The sequence below is a fragment of the Leuciscus leuciscus genome, assembly GCF_965113295.1.
Source record: "Leuciscus leuciscus genome assembly, chromosome: 4".
NCBI lineage: Eukaryota > Metazoa > Chordata > Actinopteri > Cypriniformes > Leuciscidae > Leuciscus > Leuciscus leuciscus.
The window spans coordinates 49,181,230-49,201,380 of NC_138728.1; the positions used below are offsets into that span (position 1 = coordinate 49,181,230).

At 36.0% G+C, this 20,151-nt stretch overlaps 1 protein-coding gene across 3 annotated transcripts in view; it reads right to left on the bottom strand.

Annotated features, from left to right (window-relative positions):
- LOC309496967 (NLR family CARD domain-containing protein 3-like) overlaps positions 1 to 20,151 on the bottom strand; it is a 291,539-nt gene that overhangs the window by 229,631 nt on the left and 41,757 nt on the right. The window lies entirely within an intron of this gene.

The following is a 20,151-nucleotide window of genomic DNA, read 5'->3' on the forward strand; positions in this document are numbered from 1 at the left end:
TTCCCAAAAGAATCTAAGAATAAATGACTTTTTTTATTATTACTTTTTTTTTAATTGAAAATATATAATTTACATTTAGACAAGAAACATTAACAGTCATACAAATAACAGTGAATGTGTGCACATTTCAAAATAAATTATTATTTGTAAGTATTTCAATTGTATTAATTCACCATGAATTATAGTTGCTACTTGCTAAAAAATTCTTAATTTCCCTTAAATTTCTTAAATTTTTATTTTATTTTTAAATCTGTTTATTGAACTTTTAGAATAATACCAGGATACATATACAGGAGAATAGTGAAAAAAGATATGAAGCTCATAACATCTCTCAGCCAGTCATCAAAAGTTGGAGGGAGACTGTGTTTCCATAGCAGAAGAATGCGCCGTCTAGCTAATTATGTTGAGAAGGCAAAAGCCTTTGCAGCATATACAAGACAACCCAGTGACATTTGGAGAAAGTCCAAAAAGTGCAACCAAAGGGCAAGGCTCAATCTGTCTCTTTGTCACTAATATGATAGCCAAAAAGAAGTTAAGGATGGACAAAACCAAAACATATGTAATAAATCAGAAGGGTCCTGATGGCAACAATCACAGAGATTACTTATTACTTAATTACTTATTACTAATCTCCTAATTAAATATTACTTGTGGACCTGATGGTCTCAGCTGCAGGACACTAAAGGTCTGTGCTGATCAGTTGGCACAGCCCTTTCATAGGTTGTTCCAGCTGTCACTAGATACAGGTGTCGTTCCCGGATTATGGAAACAATCCCTAATAGTGCCTGTGCCTAAAAACAATACACCTAAGGAACTCAATGATCTGCACCCTGTTGCCCTTACCTCTGCACTTATGAAATGTTTCGAAAAAATCATTTTAAAACAACTTCTCCATGAGGTTTCACCTCTTTTAGACCCGAATCAATTTGCCTATCGTGCAGAGAGAGGTGTTGAGGATGCGCTGCTATCCTTGATTAACAGCACTCATGAGCACCTTGATCATGCTGAGAGCCTGGTCAAGATTGTGTTCATTGACTTCAGTAGCGCTTTCAATACGATCCAACCCCACCTGCTGGTGAGAAAATTGGTGCATTTGGGAGTAAATCCCCAATTGATTTTATGGATCTATGACTTCTTGACGGACTGTAGTCATTTATATCAGCCACAAAAAATATAAATATACAGGGGCACCACAAGGATACGTTCTGTCGCCCATCCTATACACATTATACATCAATAACTGTCAAGCTTCTTCTTCAGCCTACACCTATTTTAAATATGCTGACGACACAGCACTGGTTGTTTTTTTAAAGTCTGACATTTCTTCTGTGAGTGGATTTCAGAGGGAATTACAGGGTTTCACTCAGTGGTGTTCTGATCATTTTCTTGAAATCAATGTGAAGAGATGGTCATAGATTTTAGCAAAAACAGAATAATAGTTCCTTTCTCTAAGATCAATGATGAATTAGTGGAGAGGGTCTCAACCTATAAATACTTGGGAGTTGAAATTGATTCTAAACTAACTTTTAATGAATGTGCACTGAACAAAACTATGAAAATGCATTAGCGGATGTACTTCCTTAGGGAACTATATATTTTTTTCTATATAACTATATAATAAAAGACAGACACATTCTTGTAATGTTTTATAAAAGTCTCCTCCAGAGTGTTATGTCCTTTGGCCTTATCTGTGTGTTTAGCAACATGCATGTTAAGGACCAAAAGAGACTGCAGCGCATGATCAAGATGGCCAGTAAGATCATCGGACTTGACCAGGTGTCGGCAGCTCAGTTGTACAATGAGCTTATCTTAAAAAAGACAGATTAAATTCTCAATGACCCCACTCACTCTCTCCATCACAAATTTATGAGAAGTAATAGGTCAACTGGTAGAATTTTACAACAGAGAATTAGAACAGAAAGGTACAATAAATCATTTGTACCTACGGCGATCATATTGTATAATGATCAAGCACATCGCAAGCTATCACATTTTTAGCTACCTGATAATATTAGTAATTTTTAATGTTAGATGTTGGACTGTGATTGTCATTTCTGCAGTATTGTTATTTTTGTATATATTGTCACTGTTAATTTCTGTTATTGTTCATTCTTTTTTTATATATATGTTTACTGGTTTGACTGTGTCACAGTGTCTGGTTGGTGTTCCCTGGGTGTCCACTAGAGGTCTCTTCCCATACCGTCACCATCACATTAGGAACTGCATTTCCCATAAGCCTTTGCCTGTACTCATTACTGGTAATTTGCACACAGCTGTTTCCATTCACATTTTTTGTATCTGCTTATTTATACCCTGTCTGTTTCATTCATTGTCATGGAATCCTTGTTTAATGTCACTTGCACTTCGGAGATCTTTTGCCTGTTTTGTTTCTTGTTTTGGACTGCCTTTGTATGGATTTTTGACCCTTGGCCTGGATAACTTACGATTACGGATTACCCTATTAAATTTGCACTTGGATCTATCTATTTGTGTGCGTGTCGTGACAGACTGTGGTGTCTCTGTTTTTAGAGAATATGTTGTGACAAGGGCACGTAATGAATGACCACATGAATTTCTCCTTGTGGGATAATAAAGTTCACCTTGACCTTGAGTAAAATCTTTCTGCACTCGTTGGAGGAGCGTGGTAAAATTAGCCTTGAAGAGATCAAAGCACTATGGGAAGCAACTTTAAACATTGAAGCACTCGTTGGTAAATCATAAATTGGGAAATTTATTGGATATAACTCACTTTTATTTATATTCAATTTATAACTGGAGAAGAGGCTAAAGGAATAAAAAATTCTCAAAACTTCGGGTAAAGAAACATCTGGATCGGAGATATAGAGCAACACATCATCGGCGTATAAGGAAATGTTTTCAACAGCACCAGCTCTCCTAATTCCCTGTATGGCCTGCTCACTACGAATGGCAATTGCCAAGGGTTCAATTATCAATGCAAAAAGCAAAGGTGCAAGTGAGCAGCCTTGTCTAGTGCCATGTTTCAAGGGGAAAATAGAGGACGATACTCCATTGGTCCGGACTGAACATATTGGGGAGGAATATGAAAGTTTTATCCAGGATATGAATGTGTTGCCAAAACCGAATTTCTGTAGCACACAGAAAAGGTAATCCCATTCCACCCGATCAAAGGCTTTCTCTGCGTCCAGAAGAGCCTCTGATGGGTGAGAATTAGAGGAATGAATTATATTCAATGCCCTTCTTATATTATGAGACCGTAGTCTGTTTTGAATAAAACCAGTTTGGTAGTTGTATGATTGCCAGTAAAATCAACTCAAGACGCTTTGCAAGCATTTTAGCCAGTATCTTTACATCTATGTTCAAAAGACTGATTGGCCTGTATGAACCACATTCGTGAGGGTCTTTGTCTTTTTTCAAAATCAGAGAAATACAAGACTGATGAAGGGTTGGAGGCAGGCAGGCATTATTAATGGAGTCTAATAACATGTTTAGGAGAGGTGTTTTAAGTGTTTGAGAAAACATCTTTCTGCACAGGGAACCCATCGGGCCCAGGGCTCTTGCCATTCTGCATACTCTGGATTGCTAGCACTATCTCCTCTGTGGCAAACGGTAATTCTAGATCTTCTCTCATTGCGTCCGTTATTGTAGGTATGGGCAAAGGTTTTTACATTTTTCCTTTAACTGAAGCGCAAGAAGTTTACTTGGCTTGTCACCATACTCAAAAAAATGCATGTTTAGTCTTTAGCAATAACTTTTCTGCCTGATGAGTTGCTAACATTAAAATCAGATTGAAATTGTCTATTTACACAGGCTGAATTTGAAATGACCTGACCCCGAGCATGCTTTCAAAGATTCGCAAATTGTGGAAGATGAGGTCTCAGGGGTGGTATTTATCTCCAAAACAATATCTAATTGGGTTTTTAATGAATCACAAAATGCTTTATCAAAGAGCAGTAGAGAATTAAATCTCCAAATTCGAGAACCAAACATCTTATCCTGAAACTGTAGAGAAAGTGAAAGTGGAGCATGGTCAGATATAAGAATGCTGCCATATGAACAGGCCCCCACTTTAGACAACAATTTATTGTCTAAGAAAAAGTAATCACTGCGAGAGTAATTATGGTGGACATGAGAGAAAAATTTGTATTGTCGTGCTGTGGGATATGAAAAACGCCATACATCGGCTTGACCGCAAGTAGTTAAAAGCGATTGAAGTGTAATTGCAGTTTTAGAGGGTTGGCCAGGTTTAGTGGATGAACGGTCTAGAGAAGGGTTCAAAGAACAATTAAAATCACGTTCCCGCGGCGGTAAATTGCGGGTGTGTAACTGCTAAGAGGCGCTACAATCACAGACTTTGCAAAGTGTCAGTTTATTCTCTCTATTGTGTAATCTGCCGCTGCGCCATGGCTCATTGAGAGCGATTGAAAGCTGGTAGCAGATCAATTCAAATAAAACATTTAACAAATTCATAATTACAATACTGAAATTACTGAAATTAAATTGAATAAATTTAATAATACAAACATTTTCAACATAAAACATTGCAATAGAAAAAAGATTAGGCTACATCAATGAGGCTTTGCACAACCATAAGACGCTATATCAACAGCATTCAGACGATAGCTCTGTGGTCAACGCAACAACATGAGCCTCGCGGAGCTTCATGCGATCCAAATCAGAAAAAGACTTTCAATACAGTATTGCCTTCAATTAAAAAAATAAACAATGAAAATGTAAAATAAAAATAAAATTAATTAAGTTTGAAAACCCATCGAACATTTCAAGGTTTAAATGAAGTGTCGGGACAGTTAATTTATTTAAAACAGGGTTGCATCGAGTTTAAAGTTTATTCCCTTTGCGATGCAAAATAAGAAACACAGAATCTTATTCTTGCAACATTTTACATTTCTATTGTCAAAGAAATTGCAGCTAAATTAAAAAATTAAAACGGTACAAAACGAAAAAAGTTAAAGCAACATAAATTAAGAACAGGCGTTTTTCTTTGCCTCTCTCTCTCGAGCTGGATCTCTTTTTAGTAAGTTTATTTTGTCTCCCTCACTGCGCACATCGGGTCTTTCTCGAAATTAAACATTTTAGGGTAAAAATACACCATACAGCTGATAATACTGTATATGTCGCTGCGTGTCATCCACACAAATCACGAAAGAAAAAACTGTAACAAATAGCCTTTGTTGCTTCAAAGACACAGCATGCCTTGCTGAATTCACCAAAACGAGATTGATCGCGAATTAAAGAGCTCTGTATCTGCTAAATTGAAATTGAGTGTGGAAAACCTTTAAATACAATAAATAAAACTACAATATAAGATATAATACAATATAAAAGGGACTTTTGGAGATTTAGATATTTATCCTTAAAAGAATTTTGCCTTTGCCTGCTCATCAGGCTGGCTATCCGACACTCTCCATGTGAAAGACGGAACAGTAACACCTCTTGTCCTGCACCCCCACTAAAGCAACTATACGTTCACTACTGCCTTCTCCAAACCCCCCACAGGATATAGTTTGAGACTGACTTAAAACAAAGAGAGTCGCAATTCACACTTAAATCGCTATTCTAGACTAGGGCTGTCACGATGTTAGATTTTTCACACCACATGGTTATTGTGGCCAAAAGAATTCATGATATCGATATATCGCGATATCTATAGAATATATGGGGGGAATCATACTCGATCTATGGCAAATTTTTTGTGAAGGAAGACAAGCATGTGAAGTTTATCTGGTTTCAAACTGAAGCCAAACACTGTCTGAAGGTTTCCTGAATAACTGAAAAGCTCTTAAACCTATTGTTGCACCGGCGCCAATAAAGTCATGCAGACAGCAGATTTGAATAAAAAAAATCAAGTGCAAAAATAAGATGAGTAAAGAAAACGGGGTTCTTAATTTTAATAATCACCCTTTATTAAATATATGAACACAGAAACCCCCTGTTAACAGTTAATGTAACGTTTCCCATTCCATGACTATAGCGTCTATGACAACTCGAGGTATCGCACACCGGACGCGCACTTTCTCAGTTTATGGCCAGCAATACTGTTATGTTTAAGGACATTATGGAATTGAGATAATGTCTGTACTATGTTATGATTATACTGTACAATTAAATAATAGTTGCTGAGTCTGTGATCTGAACACTTTACCTCAGAGCATCCGTTAACTGAATGAATTGAGAATATCACCTGAAAATCCAGACTAATTTTCATTCAAACAGCTGATTTCTGTAAATGAATGTAAAATTAAATGTATATTGCAGCACAGGGTGAAATCATTTACGATGATTTGAGACAAATATAATGTAAATTTAATATAAAACGATGTAAATGGCGCTCTGTGTCGCGGCAGGATTTTGAACAAGGTCCTGAGCCGTTGCTGGGCGCCGCCGGTGTGTGTACACTCATAGAGAATGTGTTCGAATTTTAAAGACGTGGCGCTGCGCTTCTCGTCCGGTGTGCGACCACCTTTAAGGTACTGTTTTCTTTGAAGAAGAACTCTTAATACTGGCGAGCTTACTTTTTTCGGGTGTGGACAGTGTTTCACTCTAGCTGCGCGGGCGCGGACGAGCGCTGTGTCGCCTTCTTATTTGATAGGTGTCTGTGGGTGCAATACTGCCACCTGAGAGGTCAGCCAGGTACTGGCGCTGTAGTATTTACATGTCATGTTATCATAAGAGTCCTATTCATTTTAAACATTGTGGTTATCGCCAATACCGGTATATTGTCACACTCTAAATTAACACGATGTCGATATTTCATGCTTTGCATATCACGATTATCGTCAACACCGGTATATTGCGACACCCCTATTCTAGACATTAGGCTATTTCTGTCATAAATGTTTATTACTAAATATTAATTTATTTCAATAATTGAAGAATTAAAACGCTACTTCGGTTTGGGCCAGCTTTTTCCAAGCAAAACTAAATACAATCTTCAAACGCATGTTGATTTGTTGTCATGAACAAAATGTTCAACTCAATATTAAATTCCACAGGATCTTTGAACCCTTACAACCAGGGTGCGGTTTGTGAATAATGTTTTTTTTTTATTTTATTCAAATAAATCTCGAACCACAGTGCTTCGTGCTGCTGTTAAACTAAATAACATTTATAGAATAATTATGAACTTAAATGAAACAATATCGCAACATTGACAAATACATTTATTTGATCTGTTTTTACAATTTAATTCAGGGCGATTTAGCCTACATTTAACCCTCTGGGGTCTGAGGGGTTTTTGGGGTCCTTGAGATGTTCTGACATGCCCTTACATTTGTGCTTTTTTCAGTTGCTTATAAACATATTAATGGCAAAGGTATAATTACACTCTATTTAGAACAAACAGGGCTACCATAATATGTGAGCAACATGCATGTACATGTTTGTATTTTTGAGAGAATAATGTTTATGCATGGTTATTGAAAAAACTAAAAACTAAAGTTTCTGAAATAAGGCCACAAAACACATACTAAATATGTGTCAATAAGACTTTTGACTAATGGATGTCGTTGCCTAGAGTTTTTTCTTCAAAATGATGTGAAAATCATCCTACCTAATCATTCACATAACACAATACATTGATTTAAATCTTGTAAAGCCTGGTTCACACGGCAGGATAATTAGGCAGATTTTAGCCCCGATTCACTCCTTCCGACAATCTTAAGGATGCTCCTATTATCGTAAAATAATCTGATCAGATATTCCTGCCGTGTGTGTTGTGTTAAGGCTGCTCTCGTCTGCTCGGAAGGACGTCGGGACCGCTCTGATCTCAAATCGGGGATATCCAACATGTTGGATTTATTTGGCCCGATTTCTCCTCGTGTGTGTGGTGTCCCCCGAGCACGCAGCCTGTGGACTGTGGAGTGTAGCCAATCAGAAAGCGAGGTGACGAGGCGGCGATGAAGCACCGGGAAACATAATCAAAACAGTCGGCGGCATCGCGCACCAGAAAGTCCGGTGGACGTCGGAGATCATCGCCTTTTCTTCTAATAACGTTTTTTTCCGGTTAAAAACAAACTACAAACTATTGCCACTGCATCCTCTTCGTCCGCCATGATTGTTTACTCTGAAGTCACGTTTGATCTCGAGGTATTTTGCGAGATTTCCCGTCTGACCTGAGAATGCTCGGGAGTCAAATCGGTTCGTGTGTGATGTGTTGATTTTGCCGTGTGGCTGTGCACCACACACTGTACGACCAAAACTGTTAGACCCGTGAATTTTTATCCCCGTGTGTGGGGTCTCTCAGGTTTGGAAAATCGGCCGACAATTTTTAAATTGTCCCGTGTGAACCAGGCTTAAAACACTTTTTGTTTGTAAAGGCAATATGCGCAAGGGGCGTCAACGATTCAACACCATCATGCATATATAGTGATTCACACCTGAGGAGACAATGGGGCCCGCATACTTAATGAGCCATTCATTCAGGTGTGTCACCTATAGCCACAAGAAAGAATGCAAGAGCAATATATATATATATATTCTACCAAATTGGTTCACAGTTTTCCAGCATGTCAATTATTTTTATTTATTTATTTTTTTCACAAATTGTGCTTGCAAATTGTATAATATCCAAGGAAAACATGTCTAGTAATTGTGCAGTTAATTCTCATACTGTATTTTCAGTTTTGGAATATGTATCCTCTCCCCAAATTTGTCAATAATAAAACACAATAAAAATTATTTAAAGAAAAGGCTTATATTTACCTTTTAAAATTTGTTTACATCTACCTTGTAAATATATATTTTTTATTAAAAAGGTTACAATTACAACAACCATTGAAGTGTAATCTTTCTTTGTAAAAACTAAAGTATACATTTTATCAAACATATTTCAAAGTTAAGGATTCATTACTTCGAATATAGCCTACATTGACAAAACATACTATATTTAACATTATAGTATATTTAACTTTGGCAAACAAAAGCTTATTTGAGGTGGCAGATATTTTACAGTAAAAATGTGTAATCTATCCAAAACTAATCAACGAAATGTTGTCTTTCATTTGTCTGTAACATAGGTCTTTCGTTTTTATTATAAGGAATATAAATGTTAATTTGCAGTTTAATACGTTGCTTATACAAATACATTTTATTTCAACATATTTCAGTCGATTTTTACTCAGTATAGCAAAATAGTTTGCTAAAAGCAGATCATTCATTCACACACAGAAACGCAATTCAAATTTAAACCGTCTTTTTGTGAGTTGTGGTAAACAGCGCATCTCTGCCGTTCATTCATTCACACACAGAAATGCGATTTACTTGAGAATGAGAAAAAAAACTTACTACAGTATTCCATCCGTTGCTCCTCGAAATACCAGCACTTCTGAGGTACATTTTCCATTATTATTATTCCTCACAGCGCTGCGAGACAGTGTAAACAAGTACAATGATCTGAATAAACTTGATGTGTTTTCTCGAGCTGATATGGGGGCGTTCACAGTTACGCCTCAGTCATTTGCGTTTGAATAGCGCGCGCTCTCCGTGGGCGGGGCAGATTAAAACGTAATGAGCTGAGATGAGAACGACTGACATCTCTCTCTTTTCATAAAGATTACATAAACAGAGAATTTTTTTTTTTTATAAAAATTACTTCATTTAAAAGAAGAGAATTCAAGCTTCATGCCTGTGTGTCTGTATGCCTGTTTGACTGAGTATTCACTGACTTATGGTTCATTTTCGGACGCGTTTCAGAATGGACTTCACTGACAGAGAGGAGGCAGAACTCGCATCATGTTTATTTTTCTTTATTTGGCGAAAAAAACAACACTTTGTTTTTATTGTGAGTATACACAAAAATAATACACACTTAACAGGATCGATTGATGTATAACACAAGCATATAAGATAAAAAGTTGTTTTTTTGTTGTTGTTTTTTTGCACTGATAAGGAAAAAAACGAGCCTATCGAGCCGGCGCGATAGCCGACCTCAGGAGGTAAATTAGCGCAAGATTTTCACCCTTTCCTTGTCCTTTCCTTTTCCTTTCCTCGTCCTTTCCTCACTGGGAAGCGCTCACATGATAGCTAAAAATGTTTGGGTAGATCCTCTACCTCTCGGTTTCATATGGATTACATAATCAGGCTTTAGACATAGCCGATTTCGTATCATGACTGAGCTGAGGCAAGTGGCGTTCGGTTCATTTTTGAGATGCGCAGTTCCCGGATACAGAGACGACAGACAAACTTTTGTCGTTAGCCTAATATGAATAAAGGTTTACAGTTTTGAACGATGTATACTCTACTCTTATCTGTATGACCGAAAAAAGTACAGAGTAGGCTATTAAGTTATTTTAGCTGTTAAGAGTAAAATAAATCCAAATGGACGTGCCGCTGCGTTTGTCAAACACTTAATTCAACATGCCAGAATAAAACCTTGCTTTAGAACAATGCATAGCGCCACTCGTCGTGGTGTGCCAAAACACTTAATTATAAACTTCAATATTTCATTCAAAACAATCTCAAAACGCTTTGTGACATTTAGAAAAGCCGTGCATGCATTACTGCCACGGGGACCACGAACTTAACTGAACAACTGGTTCTGATTTTATTGTTTGTTGTTTAAACGTGCCTGTTGCATAGCTTTATTTTATATATTTTATATGGTTTATTGATGAAGTAGCAATGCTTACTGTGGTGTGTGGTAGCAATCGCCATTTGGTGTGTGGTGTTAAATTTGAACCCTGGCTGCTGCTGGGTACACACCAAAAGATAATCGGGCTGATTTTGGGCCAATTCCCCCCCTTCCGACAATTCTAGCTATGTCCTGATTATCTTGATGGTTCTACAGATTATTTTATCAGATTTTCAATTGGTGTGAGGTGTGTTAAGAGTGTCCGAACCTGCTCAGAAGAACGTCGGAGCCGCCCCGACCGCGAATCATAAGTATTCATGTTGAATATTTACAATCAGAAATCCTGATGTGTGAGGGGAACACAGAGGACAAACGCGTGCACGCTCTGGAGATTATCACGTGAAACTAAACAATATCCAATCAGAAAGCGAGATGATGGAAGACAGAAGCATAACAAACGCAGTCATGGCGCAGCACAAAGTGAAATTGATGTGGACAGCAGAGATGGAGGGATGGAAAAAAAAACTTTTATTTTTTTCTGTGAATTTTCTGTGAAAATCATTCCAAACACTATCATCGCAATTTCTTCCTGCATTATTCTGAAGTCTTGCGAGATTTCCTGTGTTCACAGTCGAGACTCTGGTTGAAAATCTGTTCGTGTGTGGTGTGCTGTCTTTGTCACATCATGTCACACCTCACACTACACGCTATAGGAGCAAAACGGTTAAATCTAGGATTTTTTGTCCTCATGTTTGTGGTCTATCACATTTTGAAAATCTTATAAGTTGTAAAAAATAGTTTGGTGTGTACCCAGCATGAGATGCTAACTGTGTCCTGTGCACAGCCACTAGATGGCGCTGCTAGCTTGTTCAGTGCTGTCGGAAGCAAATCATGCATGAAATAGAAGCATTTTACACTTTTAGTAACTGTTGCAAATACAATCTTCATACAGTCCATTCCCTTCCCCTCACCCCAAACAATATAGTTATTAAACTTATGCAGTCCGGAGACTTCCGGTTTGGGTGACAGCAAAATGGCAGCGTGAGAACGAGCTGCTCCCGAATAAGTGACGAAAAGGGCCTAAACGAATAATATTACTCGAATTTACTTACTCTAATCGACTTGGAAAAGTCTTGGGTCATGACAAAAGACAGACAAAATAAAGCTAAAGGTAAGAAAACAGTACAGAACACTGAAGGCGCCTCCGAGGCTAATGACGCCGAATCGTTAGCTAATCATAGCGAGGAAGATGGGGACATGGAAGTGGATTTGAAGACGATATTCAAAGAAATAAAAGATTTCCGTAAAGACAACAAGAAAGAGTTTCAAGAGCTCAAAGAGGACATCAATAGAGCAAACCAAAGACTCGACGAAACGGAAGAACAGATAACAACAATGGAGGATCGAATGCAGGTTACAGAAGAGGTGATGACGGAGATGATAAAACTTCACGGCCAACTCGAAGCAAAGATTAGCTTTGCTTCGAGTTGGCCGTGAAGTTTTATCAGGAAGGAACCAGGAAGGACGTGACAGGCGCAACAACATAAGAATCTACTCTGTACCCGAAGGATCTGAGAAAAACCACTCATCAATGACGGCTTTTATTGAACAGCTGCTAACAGAAAATTTGAAACTTCCTACGGACATGAATCTGCAGATTGAGAGAGCCCACAGAGCTCTTACTCCTCTTCCACTTTCTGGATCAGCACCACCACGGTCTATCATTGTGAGATTTCTAGACTATAGAACAAAAGAAGAAATCATTAAAACTGCGTGGCAAAACAAAGGGTTTGTTTGGAGGGGCAAACAAATAAATTTCGATCATGATTATGCGACAGGGGTGTTGAAAAAACGAAGAGATTACGCGGAGGTAAAGAAGATCTTAAAAGAAAAGGGGATACGGTTCCAAACCCCCTTCCCTGCCAGAATGAGGGTCTTCTATGAAGATGGTGTGTGCATGTACAATTCTGCAGCAGAAGCGACGCGAGACATGGCTGAGAGGGGATTACCTGTTGCCGTAGTTAAGCAGCCGGAGACGCTGATGGAGAAAATCCAGAAGATGACGTGGTCTACGAGTGATCGAAGAGGAAGAAGCAGTAGTAACAGAAGAGAACGTAGGAGACGAGCAGATCAGTCGGTAGTAGAGAAACTACAACAATTTAGACGTAAATCCGCGGAGGATGGTTAATCCACTGGCTCGAATGTACTCAGTGAACTAAGCGCTGTATTTTTCTTTGCCAGGAAATCACGAGTTCACCGCATGGACTGAATTTCGTCTTTCATTAACCCTCTGGGGTCTGAGTGGTTTTTGGGGTCCTTGAGATGTTCTGACATGCCCTGACATTTGTGCTTTTTTCAGTTGCTTATAAACATATTAATGGCAAAGGTATAATTACACTCTATTTAGCACAAACAGGGCTACCATAATATGTGAGCAACATGCATGTACATGTTTGTATTTTTGAGAGAATAATGTTTATGCATGGTTATTGAAAAAACTAAAAACTAAAGTTTCTGAAATAAGGCCACAAAACACATACTAAATATGTGACAATAAGACTTTTGACTAATGGATGTCATTGCCTAGAGTTTTTTCTTCAAAATGATGTGAAAATCATCCTGCCCTTATCATTCACATAACACAATACATTGATTTAAATCTTGTAAAACACTTTTTGTTTGTAAAGACAATATGCGCAAGGGGCGTCAACCATTCAACAGCATCATGCATATGTAGTGGTTCACACTTGAGGAGACAATGGGGCCCGCATACTTAATGAGCCATTCATTCAGGTGTGTCACCTATAGCCACAAGAAAGAATGCAAGAGCTATATATATATATATATATATATATATATATATATATATATATATATATATATATATATATATATATTCTACCAAATTGGTTCACAGTTGGAAGCATTTCAATTTATTTTATTTTTTTTATTAGATTTTTTTTTACAAATTTTGCTTGCAAATTGAAAAAATTTCCAAGGAAAACATGTCTAGTAATTGTGCAGTTAATTCTCATACCGTATTTTCAGTTTTGGAATATGTATCCTCTCCCCAAATTTGTCAATAATAAAACACAATAAAAATTATTTAAAGAAAAGGCTTATATTTGCCTTTTAAAATTTGTTTACATCTACCTTGTAAATATATTTTTTTATTAAAAAGGTTACAATTACAACAACAATTGAAGTGTAATCTTTCTTTGTAAAAACTAAAGTATACATTTTATCATACATATTTCAAAGTTAAGGATTCATTACTTTGAATATAGCCTACATTGACAAAACATACTATATTTAACATATTAGCAAAAATTGGCAAACAAAAGCTTATGTGAGGTGGCAGATATTTTACAGTAAAAATGTGTAATCTATCCAAAACTAATCAACAAAATGTTGTCTTTCATATGTCTGTAACATAGGTCTTTCGTTTTTATTATAAGGAATATAAATGTTAATTTGCAGTTTAATACGTTGCTTATACAAATACATTTTATTTCAACACATTTCAGTCGATTTTTACTCAGTATAGCAAAATAGTTTGCTAAAAGCAGATCATTCATTCGCAGAACCGCAATTCCTACTAGACCGATCTAATTCCTACTAGAAACGCAATTCAAATTTAAACTGTCTTTTTGCGAGTTGTGGTAAACAGCGCATCTCTGCCGTTCATTCATTCACACAGAAACGCGATTTACTTGAGAATGAAAAAAAACGTACTACAGTATTCCATCCGTTGCTCCTCGAAATACCAGCACTTCTGAGGTACGTTTTCCATTATTATTATTCCTCACAGCGCTGCGAGACAGTGTAGACAACTACACTTATCATCTGAATAAACTTGATGTGTTTTCTCGAGCTGATATGTGGGCGTTCACAGTTTGTATGGGATCGTCTCAGTCATTTGCGTTTGAATAGCGCGCGCTCTCCGTGGGCGGGCCGATTAAAACGTAATGAGCTGAGATGAGCTCGACTGGAATCGCTCTCTTTTAATACAGATTTCACAAGATGAGAATATTTGTTTTTTATATAAATTACTTCATTTAAAAGAAGAGAATTCAAGCTTCATGCCTATGTGTCTGTATGCCTGTTTGACTGAGTTTTCGCTCAGTTATTGTTCATTTTCGGACGCGTTTCAGAATGGACTTCACTGGCAGAGAGAAGGCAGAACTCGCTTCGTGTTTATTTTTCTTTATTTGGCAAAAAGTACAACACTTTGTTTTTATTGTGAGTGTACACAAAAATAATACACATTTAACAGAATCGATTGATGTATGAAACTCCTATGGAAAATCAAAGTCAACAGAGTATTTATGAGTTTCTTTTACACTGATAAAAAAAAAGCGAGCTGGTATCGCCGGCGATACCGCCGACCTCAGGGGGTTAAGTAAACTCGGGTACACTTATTTGAGTGTCTATTCCGCCGGGACATTTTTTTGTTGTTGTTTCTTTTTTCGTTATGAGAATCAAGACCCGCGCCTTTGATTTTAAAGACTTGAATGCACAACGGGGAATTTTTATTTTTGGTTTTGTTTTGTTGAGACATTAAAACGTCTGTTAAATCGAGATAATAGAATCGGGAGCACCGCGAAACTCACTAGCCAGAAGAGATGAGTGACTATCACAGTAAGGTGAACTTGGAGGGCCCTCCTGTGGTGAAAAGAGAGACACCCTCCTTAAAACTGATTTTCCCAAACACAGTAAGGGTTATGTTTAGAACCTCACTTACGGAAGTCCTAAAAGTTTGGATTCAGATTCCTATAATGTTCATGGTACAATATGTTCTTTGTTCTACTTTGCATTGTTTTGTGGCTGATGTTCATTGCAGCCAAGAGGATGTTGCACAAAAAATAGATATTGTAAGAGAAGTACAGGAAATAAGTGCAATTTTATATAGACCAATATACAGAGACTGAGAGTTATCTCTCTGAATGTTAATGGTGTATTAAACCCTCAAAAGCGGACAAAAATACTTTCTAAACTAAGAAAAGAAAAGACTCAAGTAGCCCTTATACAAGAGACACATTTAAATGAAACTGAGCATTTGAAACTTAAACAAAGGGGATTTAAATATTTATTTTCAGCATCTTATAAATCTGGACACAGACGGGGGGTTGTGATTCTTATATCAAATCAAGTAACTTACGAGCATTTGTCGGAAAGGAAAGATAAAGAAGGTAGATTTATCCTTATTAAAGGGAGAATAAATGGGGTTTTAGTAACTATACTCAACATCTATGCCCCTCCGGGTAGTCAATGGTCATTCTTCAGGCAAATATTTAATATGATATCTACAGAATCTGAGGGCATACTTATATGTGGAGGAGATATGAATATTCGCTTGTCAAAACTAGACTACTCAGGGAAAAATCCTATACTCCAAAACCGGGTGAGCAAGAAAGTCAATATTATGTTAAGAGAAAGTGGTATCATTGATATTTGGAGAAATTTTTATCCAACTGGATGAGATTATACACATTTTTCAGCTCCCCATTCAACGTACAGTCGAATTGATTACTTCTTTACTTTTCTTAAAGACAGGCACAGAATTCACTCATGTGACATTGGAACAATTGATATATCAGATCATGCACCTATAGTAATGACAATAAACATTGATGACAGTATAAGATCAACCCTTTGGAAGCTGAATTCAAGTATATTAAATAATCCTTATGTGAAAGAAAATCTTAAATCTGAGATTGAAATCTACTTTAAAGAAAATGACAATGGAGAAGTATCACCAACAATTATATGGGATGCCTTTAAAGCAGTCTTAAGAGGGAAAATTATTGCTCATACTGCTTCACTAAAGAAAATAAGACGAGTGAAAATAGAACTTATACAAACACAACTGAAAGAGGCACAACAGGTTCATAAAAGAACAAATGACCCTGGTGAAAAAAAGGAAAATTCAAAGATTACAGAAAGAGTTAGATGCCATATTAACAGAGGAAATTCAACGCAAGCTAATATTCCTGAGACAGAATTATTATGAATCAGGAAACAAGTCTATGAGACTCTTAGCTTATAAACTGCGTAAACAACAAGCAGATTCAACAGTCTATAAAATAAGAAACCCTCAAACCAAGGTCATACATTATAAATTGAAAGGAATACAGCAGAGTTTTGAACTTTATTATAGAACTTTATACTCACAACCAACAATGCAAAATGAACAGCATATAGAAAATTCCCTTAATTCTCTAAACCTGCCAGAAGTTACTGAAGAGCAGAATGCTAGTTTAACAAAAGAAATTACAGAAATGGAAATAAATAAATCGATAACAAGACTAAAAGCTAACAAAAGCCCAGGGACAGATGGATACACATCTGAGTGGTACAAATGTTTTCGAGAACAGATAGTCCCAAAACTTCAAACTGTGTGCAATTGGGCTCTCCAAAAGGGGGAGATTCCCCCTTCCTGGAGGGAAGCTACAATAACAATTATTCCTAAAGACGCAAAAGATAAATTAGAGTGTAAAAATTATCGTCCAATTTCGGTTTTAAACATTGATTATAAAATATACACATCGATTTTGGCTAAAAGACTGGAGACTATATTGCCTAACCTTATTCAGTTAGACCAAACAGGGTTTATTCGTCAAAGACAGACACAAGATAGCATTAGACGTACATTACACATCCTATGGCATATACAGCATCACAAGATAAATTCTATGTTTCTGGGATTAGATGCAGAAAAGGCGTTTGATACAGTTAGATGGCTGTATCTCTATAAGGTATTAGAGAAGGTTGGCTTTCACACCACAATTATTAAAGCCTTCCAGGCACTATACAATAAACCAACAGCAAGAATTAAAGTAAATGGAAATCTTTCACAAGCGTTCACCTTAGAAAGATCATGTAGGCAAGGATGTCCATGTTCCCCTCTTTTGTTTGCTTTATTCTTAGAACCATTAAGCCAATATATAAAACAAAATACAAATATTAAGGGAATAGACATAAATGGAGAAGAACAGAAATTATCACTTTTCGCGGATGATATATTAGTTTATTTAGGACAACCAAATGAATCATTAGAAGTCTTGATGGAAACATTAGTTATGTTTGGAGATTTATCAGGCTATAAATTAAATGTGCAAAAAACCCAGGTCTTAACTTTTAATTGCCAACCATCTAGTTATTTGAAGGGAAAATTGAAGTTTAAATGGGGAGAGGAGTATTTGAAATATTTAGGGGTTCAAATACCCAAAGATATCACACGACTATTTGATGTAAATTACAAACCACTATATTCTACAATTAAATCAGATTTGGCTAGATGGAATCTTCTACCATATCTAGGATTATATGGTAGAATTGAATCAATTAAGATGAATATACTCCCAAGATTTTTGTATCTTTTCCAAACACTTCCGATAGAGATAAGTAAACAAAACTTTATTGAATGGGATAGATTGATGTCACGATTTATATGGCAAGGGAAAAAACCAAGAATACAATTTAAGACACTACAACTACAGAAAGAAAAAGGTGGCCTTGGCTTGCCATGTTTAGAGGAGTATTATCGTGCAGCCCAGTTACGACCTTTATTATGTCTATGTAATCCATATTTTAAAGCCAGATGGAAAGAAATAGAAAATGAAAACCTTAAAAGACCTCCAATTCAAGCTATAATGGCAGATGAACACTTGACTAAAATGTACACACAGGAACTCAATCCGTGGACAACTAACTTATTAAAGATTTGGCAAGATACAATAAAAAAAACTAATTTGACAGACTTGGTATCAATCTTGAGATGGCCCGCTTATGACTCAACTTTTGCTCCAAATACTATAGACGACAGCTTTAAAGCTTGGACTAAACGAGGCCTCACAGCATACTTTACGTTTTTACATAAAGGGCAAGTGTTGGATTTTGAGACACTCAAAAGTGAACACTTGTTATGTAATAAGGATTTTCATAGGTATTTACAAATAAGACACAAAATTAATAATATTGTAAGGGAATATAATGACAAGGAAAACCGTATTATTACAATGTTTATTTCAATATATAAAACGGGTGACATGACAAAAATAATTACAAAATTGTATAAAAGTCTACAAGATAGAAAATTAGAGAATACCCAATATATTAAAAAAAATGAGAAATGGAAGGAAATCTGGAAATCCTAGAGGAAGATTGGGAAAGTATCCTTAAATCACAGTGGAAGACAACACACTCCTCATCCTGGAGAGAATTTGGTTGGAAAAATGTCACTAGATTTTTCCTCACCCCTAAGCAGAAAAGATATCGAAGCAAAAATGCAACTTGCTGGAGAATGTGCGGCTCAAATGGAGCCAATCATAGCCATATATTCTGGGAATGCTCTAAAGTTCAGAAATTCTGGCAAGAAATTCATAAGAGTTTAGAGAATATATTCATGGAACCCATCCAATTTAGTTTTTCAACTCTATACTTTGGTCTTAAAAGTCTTAAATCAGAAGACAAATCTGATAAATATTTAATAAGAATTCTGTTGATAGCTTGCAAAAAAGCTATAACCAGAAAATGGTTGCAACCTGAAACACCAGAAATTAACGATTGGCTGGGAATTGTGAACGAAATTTACATGATGGAGAGATTAACAATGAATCTTCGGCTTCAATCCGAGAAATTTATCAAGCTATGAGGAAAATGGATAGACTACATTCTCCCACTAAGACCAGACCTAGTTTAGAGATTATGATATTTTAAGAAAAGTAGGGAAATCTTAAGAATTATTGAATAAATAGAGAGATAACATCCATATAAGGAATTAAAAAAGTAATGGTAGGAATAAAAATAAAATAAATCACATAAATAAAACAAAATAAACACATTGGGAATGAGAGTACTTCTGGAGTAAAATGTAGCATCCTCAAGTTTTTCTTTTTTCTTTTGTATACAGTTATATAAAAATAAAAATAAAAGATCGGATCAGGTACCCAAACTATTGGCAGAGCAATAAATATAGAACTATATATCTGATTAAATTACAAACAGATACTGTGTTGGCTGGCATTGCCTTGTAACTAACTGTATTGATGCTACAATTGATGTCTTTTTTATATAATTATTTTTTTAATTATTATTATTTTTTTATTTTTTTTTATAATATTTGATACTGTAATATCTGAACAAAATCTGTTTCGCTTTTCTCTCTCTCTTTTTTTCTTCTTCAGCCAATATAACCAATTGTTGAATTCCTGTTCTGCTGTGTTTTATTTTATTATATATATATATATATATATATATATATATATATATATATATATATATATATATATATATATATATATATTTCAGCCAATATAACCAATTGTTGAATGTCTGATCTGCTGTGTTTTTTATTTATTATTATTTATTATTATTATTATTATTATTTATATTTATTTATTTATTATTTAAAAAAAAAAAAATTTTTTAGCCAATATAAACAATTGTTGAATGTCTGTTCTAAGTTTTCAGGTACCATCCTAATGTAAGGAAATGTTGCAATTACTGTAAAAAAAAAAACAAAAAAAACAAAAAAAAACTTATGCAGTCCATGTGGGTCATACGTCTGTATAAATATGGAA